Source organism: Glossina fuscipes, unplaced genomic scaffold, assembly GCF_014805625.2.
Source record: "Glossina fuscipes isolate IAEA_lab_2018 unplaced genomic scaffold, Yale_Gfus_2 43, whole genome shotgun sequence".
In the NCBI taxonomy this organism is placed as follows: Eukaryota; Metazoa; Arthropoda; class Insecta; order Diptera; family Glossinidae; genus Glossina; species Glossina fuscipes.
The window spans coordinates 691,700-699,472 of record NW_023998427.1 but is presented as its reverse complement, the minus strand read 5'-3'; positions in this window follow the sequence as shown (position 1 = coordinate 699,472).

Sequence of the window (7,773 nt, the reverse complement as noted above, 5' to 3'; positions counted from 1 at the left end):
TAAAAAAAAAAAAAAAAAAAAAAAAATAAATAAATAAATAAATAAATATAAAACGATAAAAATATATTTATATAATATATAGAGAATGAGAAAATAGCTAATGTTTATTATTAACTATGTTGTGAATGTATGCCCTGTACATATATATATTTTATAACGTAAGAAAAGTACTAAAAAAAACAAATATTCATTTTAAATTGTTTCCTTCATTTTACAGAGCATCTCTTACAGCAATTGCGTTCACATATGTTTTCCTTTTTCTTATAAATATTTTTTTTCCTTATTCACTTTATATATATTTTCCATATTATAATTGGGCTAATTTTCGTCGATTTCTTACAAGGTGACATATAAATTTAAGACGAAAATTATCAAAAAATTAATATCTTTATTTGTTTATATTTTTATTACTAATATTTAAATTATTCGTACATTATATTGTCGCATACAAAAAACAACACATAGCTTATTGAAAATGTTAATGATATGATATCAAGGAGGAATTATGACGACTGTAAGCTTTTTCCATTTAAAAAATTTCATTTGATAGGAGGATTCAAAAATTAACTTTTCTCATCTTTTTTAAGATTTCCGTTTCCGATGTTTTTTGTTTGTAAAGAAGTATATTATGTTTTATAAATAAGTTGTGTGTCCTCGATCCTTGAGAAAGGTGAAATTATTTTCTTCAAATACTACTACTAATAATAATAATAATAATTTTTTTTTGAAATAATTGGTATTATGAATAGTTTTCTTAAAAAAATTTTTCAGCTTACGTAAGAGAGAAAATCGAGTTCTATTTTTAATTTTCTATATAAAAAATTATATTTACTATGTTATAAGTAATGATGTTATAAAATACAAGTTTTTTAATCAAATATCTATTATTGTTATATTTTGTGTTTTTGTGTATTTTTTTATTTATTTTTTTTTCGCTTTGTAAATTATTGCATTTAATTTACATTTATTTTTTTTATTTACTTTTTATTGTTTCTTTATTTTTTTTATTTTTTATTTTTTTAATTATTAAAAACCAGGTGCGGGTTAGTGTTGCTTTGAATATGTTTTACATTTGTAACAAACGCAGTATAAAAAAAAAAAAATAAAAAAAAAAATAAAAAAAAATACTAAATGGCAACCACGAATACAATTGATTTATTATATCTAAACAAAAAAAAAAAAAAATAAAATAAAATAAATGTGTAAATTACTCTTTTTTGTAAGTAAAGGTCTAGAAAACAATTGATATAATTTATGTGCAGATAGAGTAAGTATAGTATATACAAATAAAAAAAACGTCACGCAATAAAAATCATGTAAGTCTACCGCAAACTATGTTCGCTTCTTGGGAAAGTGAGTATTTTGAATGCCCAACGATTAATATCCATCAACGGATATGTTTTTTTTTTCAATTCAAAATTTATACTTTTGCCGTTAAATATGCTGCAACATTGGCAGTTCTACTTAAACGTTTTACGGACTTTTGGCTGGCAAATCGATTCGTTCAATAATTGCTTCTTTAAATGCAAATAATACCACAGGCTAGGATTGGCGAGGGATGTAATCTATTATATAACCAAATATCGGCACAAGTGCAATATACTATTATATATCTTTGCTATCTCTCTTAAGCATCGGAACTACTTGCTTGGCAGTCTGAGAGGTGAAAATCAATTCTGAAGAGTTGGCAGTTTATAGACATAAAACAGCATTATGGAATAACTTTTCGTCTCTTAAAGTGCAAAATGCTCGACACTTACAAGTACTACAAATCTTCTTGATATGACATTGTTTTGCTAAATTTAAGGCATATTCTTCATGTGCGTATTTATGGGTAAGAGGGCCCAAAGCGCAACCTAATGTAGTACAAATTTAATCCTTACGTAGGGTAGGATTCAAAAATAGGTGTAGATGGTCCAAATTTTGTAGAGTTCAGTTTTGTATGCAATTACTATAATATTATGGGTCAATTTTCATCATCACATATTAAAACTTAGACATTTCTGCTCTGAAAAGTATCAATTTTCATGAAAATCCTTATTAGGGTAGGATCCAAAAAGGTAGGCCAAGATGGTCTAAATTTGGTACATTCAATTTTTTTAATTATAAAATATTATTGTGATATAATTAAACCAGTTTTCGTTACAGGAGACGGGGTTCAAAAATTGCTCCAGCCGGTCCAAAGTCTTCATATCAATTTAGACTGTCGAAATACTACTACTTAGTAACTTTTGCCTAGAAGTTTTAAAAATTACAATTTTTTTTCCATATATGGGAAGTGGGCGAAAAAGTCGAACGATCCTAAACATTTCCAATAGCGTTCGTCCTTGTGTCAAAACCCGTCACTGTACCAAATTTCATGAAAATATCTTAAAAAGTGCGACCTTTAGCTTGAGCAAAAATTATATGGACGGACAGACGGACGAACAGGCGTAAATCAATTTAGATAATGATTCTGAATCGATCAGTATAATAAAAGGTGAATCTATCTTAAGACCTTCTGCGTCCGTACTAAATCAATATACCCTACACAACTTGCGGTATAATAATATGAGTAGAAATTAAATATTTCAATCATTGTTTAAAATGTAAAACCAATAGCTCATGACTTTTTATATCAAATTTTTTTTGATTGTATTATATTTATTAATTAAACTATTATTCTTACCGTGATTATATAATTAAATTAAGTCTTTTTATATTTCAATATTGGGAAGGAAGCAAGGTTTATTCGCTTTAGAGCTAATCTTTTTTATTTATTATTTCAGAATTATAGATACGAGTGTTTTATTGATTGTAGGCGTGCCCGTTAGATAACAAGGTCAGTCTTTACTCACATTCAAATGTACCGTATTTGAGCTTCGTATTTGCAATGTATTGAAATTAAGGCATCTCTGTTATTTTGAAAACTTTGAGTCTTTTTGCAACATGTCGCAGGCAGCCCCAAAAGAATGCGTAGACAGACGGACATAACCAAATCAATCCGGAAAACGCTACGCTTATCGCAAATATATATTTTACACGTATCTGATTCGTACTTTTTGGTACTGCAACCGGACGTCGTCACTTTCAAAAGTAGGCGGTATAAAAATATATATTTCAAGAGCTGAGTTTATTATTATTTATTGAAATCTAGAAAAAGAAAATTTGTAAATACAAGTTAAAACGTTACAGTCTGGCAAGATTAAAATATGAAATACCTTATCTCACTTGATTTAGTCCGATGCTTCTTCCAGTGATTTAACGTGGGTACACTATCGTGAAGGTTTATTCACACGGTGCCCGATGGCACTCCCAGTGTGAAACGGTCAAACGCTGCGAGGTTGGTAATCCCCGCAGCAGATTGTGCCGAAGTTGGCAAGTTTGTTTGTGCCGTGAGAAAGATTTGATTCTCGGGTGCTAGCCATAGCCGTATTCCTTTCTGATGAGAGCCAGCCTCTATCTAAAATCTCTGCCTTTTTGTGAGTAAGCCAGCCAGTTGCGATGTAACTGCACATCGAGCAAAAACACTTCCCACAATTTCGCGCTAACCTTAGGCACCACGAAAGTCCCGCAATGAGCCGTTCCCGTTGTCAGGCCGAAGCTAGAAGAAGTGTTTCGGGTGCTTCTGACACTCGTGTTACCAGAGCGGGCGTCCCATATGACGCAAACTCAACATGTCATGGGAAATAATATGACGTCACAGGTTCGCAAAAATTACGCGAACTATTAGTGCACTAAATTTTGTCAGAGTAGTTTAGAAATTGTGTTGATTCAAGTAAACATAAAGCAAATGCCTGAATCGATCCATATATAATAGAAGATGTGTCTTTCGTACTCCCCAGTACAATTGCTGTAGAGTATAATAATGGACTGAACTGTAGACGCGAATCTTATACAAATTTCAATTTTCGCTCCTTATAGATAGTAGAGTGATAACGTAGAACTTATTAAATTATTTAAACACACACATCTATCTACCCTAATAAAGTTAAGTCTAAATGCGTATTACGTTTGCTTAGCAGCGCAAAACCCATTTGCATACGTCTCGGAGTGTGTTTACTTGTAGAAGCCGAACTGCAAAAAAAAATAAAAAGAAAACAAGTAAATAAATCTAATTTTGCTTATGGACGTCTGCTTGGAGATCTGATGCTTTTTTTTTTTACATGGCCAAGTATCATTCGCACGAATACAATCAAATAAATACGAGGCGGTTGGAGTATAATCATGTGTGTATATATATGTATTGTGCCATATACTGTTCAGACAATGTACGTACACACATCATTACATGAGCCAGACTCCTTGTAATATTGTAAAGCATTTGTGTACGTTAAATAGATCGAAGGCAATGTAATTTTGTTTCTCCCCTTCCCACGCTTACGCCTAGCAGAGAGCTCTCGTTGGTAATATAAATGTACGAACGGTTTTTTTTTTACAAATTTTTATTGATTCAATAGTCAAATGATGTTATGGAAACTGTAGTTGTTTCCCCATATAATGCCATATCACACGAACATGAGCACAAAGCGCGGTAATGTTAAGTATTATCCTTTGACTTATTACTTCACTCTCGTTATTAGAAAATTTAACATTGGCTCTACGAAGAAGGCAGAGTTTGGTTTTAACTGCTTTCGACCAAATTCAAACCACACGGGTTGTAAGGAGCAGTTCCGCTGAAAGGGACGCTTTACACATATGCGTATTTATATCCTCCACGATATGTCACATATCGGCGGAGTTAAAACTGACTTATCTCGGAACACACTATTCCATGCAAAATTATTTTCTAATTTATGTACGTTTCTCCGTCTATTTGTCCGTCCATAGTTGTTTGCATCCAATTCATATAAGTCGAGAATTTCAGGATATTTTGAAAGTCCAAAAACAAAACCCATCAAAGATAAATTGGATGAAATTATTTTCACGATGACAACCCCTATATAAAAAGGTGTGATTTTTACACCTTACACCACTTGTATGTGGTGCACACGAAAAGTCTTAAGATAGACCCACCTTTTATTATACCGATCGATTCAGAATCGTAATTTCAATTGATCTAAGCCTGTGGGTCCGTCTGATGTCTGTCCATGAAAATTTGTGTTCAAGCTGCAGATCGCAATTTCTGAGATATTTTGATGAAATGTGATACAATGACGTGTTTTGATCCGTGGTCCACTTTTTCGACCACTCCCTGTATAGCGTCCTCCTCTGAAAAGTCGTTGCTTCTTAATATTTAGATTATAAAAATTGAATTTTCGATCCCCTCGAATCTAGGTGATCTCATAAAAAGTAAGCCTTTATATAATGACAGATTCTAATTATCGATGTTTTGTAACGAAAATAAAGAAGAAGAAGAAAATTAACTTTCTAAACTTGCACCATTTTCCTTGCATGTTCTTGGTCCCGACCCTTGACTATTATAACGAAATCGTGTTAAGGAAAGTTGAGTATAATATTTGATTATCGGTCGTCCGTGTCTTGTTGATGCACTACTATATATATGAATCGATTATGTTATTCATATTTATATAGTAAAATAGTTTGTTTACATATATCTACATATATACATGCATATGCATTTCATGTGTCATTCATATTAGGTATGAACACTAGATTCGAATTATTTGATGGGCTAAAGATACGAATCAAGTCAAGAGTAGAGAGGTTTTCCAACTTTTGCGTATAATCTAAATTGTTTTGTTGTTGTTGTTTTTTTTTTTTTTTTTTTTTTGTGATTTAAAATCCCATAAAGCATAACTAATATGTAAGAGGCGCCTAAGCGCAAATCTAATGCATTTTGAAAAAACTACAGGTGGCGGTAATTATCAATTATAGTTCAGTCTATACGTTGTATCTGAATATAATATAAGGAGACGAAGGAAAGACTTACAGAAAAACTAAAATACAAAGTCTTGAAATGATAAACGTTGCGAGAAAATCCCAGCAGATAATGAGCAACATGGCAGATTACTGCTACACATAAACACAAGCACATACACACACATATATACACATGTGTTACAGATGAATATACTCAAGGTTGTCGAATTTGGAAAATTTATAAAGGCAAACTAATGGCTTTTTTTTCAATGTGTCTGTTAGCTATACCGCAACCGTATCATTGTACATTGGGTTTTTACTACGCTTCAAGAATGTGAACAAATTATAAAATTTACCGAAAATCGTTAAAAATTCAGGTAGAAATTTTAAATGAACTAAAGGAACTAAATGTGGAAAAAGTATCTATCTTCACCTGCACGATGATATCAAAGAAAATGAAAGACAATAGAATGAAGCATAAAATAAGAAATGGAAAATACAGATTAACGTGAACGTTCAATACGGCCAAGTAAGTGAGGCGATTCTCAACGTCAATATTAATGCATATTATAAATGTATGATGTATGCATGTATGTATGTATGCATATATGTGTTTCTTTACTAATGCAAAATGTACAAATGCATCTACGTATTTTTCTTACTCGATACGAATGTATTGAAAACGTTTTATATGACAATAATTGGTGCAGTTAGTCCGTAGTTTGTACCGATTTTCCTTATTTCCCCAAAAATTGTCATTTAATTTCCCCGTTTACCTTGCTTCGAAAAAAAAAAAAAAAATTAACATCCACTAGCATACTATTTTATCTTCTATTTTATAACAATAAAAACTCATTTTATAAAGAAGTTAAATGAAAAAAAAAAACTTTCATTAAAAGTAAACTTTAAGTGTTCGGGTTTCCTTTGGCTTCCAACTTTTACATGCGTTGTTGTTACAAAATCGTGTACAATATCAAATATTATTGAGATTGAAGGATATTCTATAGCTAGTCATAATAAGGTATGTAAGCGTAAGCATCCATTGAAAGCATGTTAAAAGAAAATTTGTGGTAGCTCGCAGAAAACTTAGGGATCGCTTTAGTGGTTATGACGATGATGATAGGGAAATATGCGAGATATAAATATTTAAATCCTAACCGTGGGAAAATAACAATAGTATTAATAATAATAATAATAATAATAATAATAATAATAATAATAGTAATAATAAATGTAAACATAACAGGATATATGCCCGAAGGACAGTCGCCACGAGAAAGTGAATTCTCCATCGAATCTTTTTCTTGAAAACTTGAAGAGTTAGCCTAGAAACACAGCTGATAAAAGAAAGAATCAACATAAAATTTATAGTTTCACCTACTGTCGATGTTGCTTTACGAACTGACCTCGACGCCATACTAAGAGGAACACCAACAATAATGTATGAAATGAACGCGAACAATGAATAAAAATGATAAAGTCAGTTGGCTCATAGCGAATCGAAGTGGGAATAACGAGAATAAGGTATAGGAATAGAAAATGAGACAAGAATTAATTAGAAGACTTCCTCATCTTTCCACATTAACAGGAATCAAGATTCTCGAATTAATATTGAGAAAATTTAAGCAATCTTTCAAGAATATATATATACTTTATGGGGTCTCTGAAAATGAATTTACCCCGTATCCTTCAGTGGTGGATATAAAAATGAAAAAACATAACCGAAACAGTTTTCTTTATCTTAAACATACATACCTTTATAGCTTGCACTAAAAACGTATAAATAATTTGTTTTTTTTTTTTCATATTTATCTTATTTTATTATAATTTTCCACAAGATTGAAATTATTGTGTCATTTTCAAAATTCATGATAGTTACTATATGTACAGAGTCTTATTACTTATATTGCCTTTGAAATGATCGGTTTTGCATTGCTTAATACTTTATTACAATTTTCTTTATACTTTTTT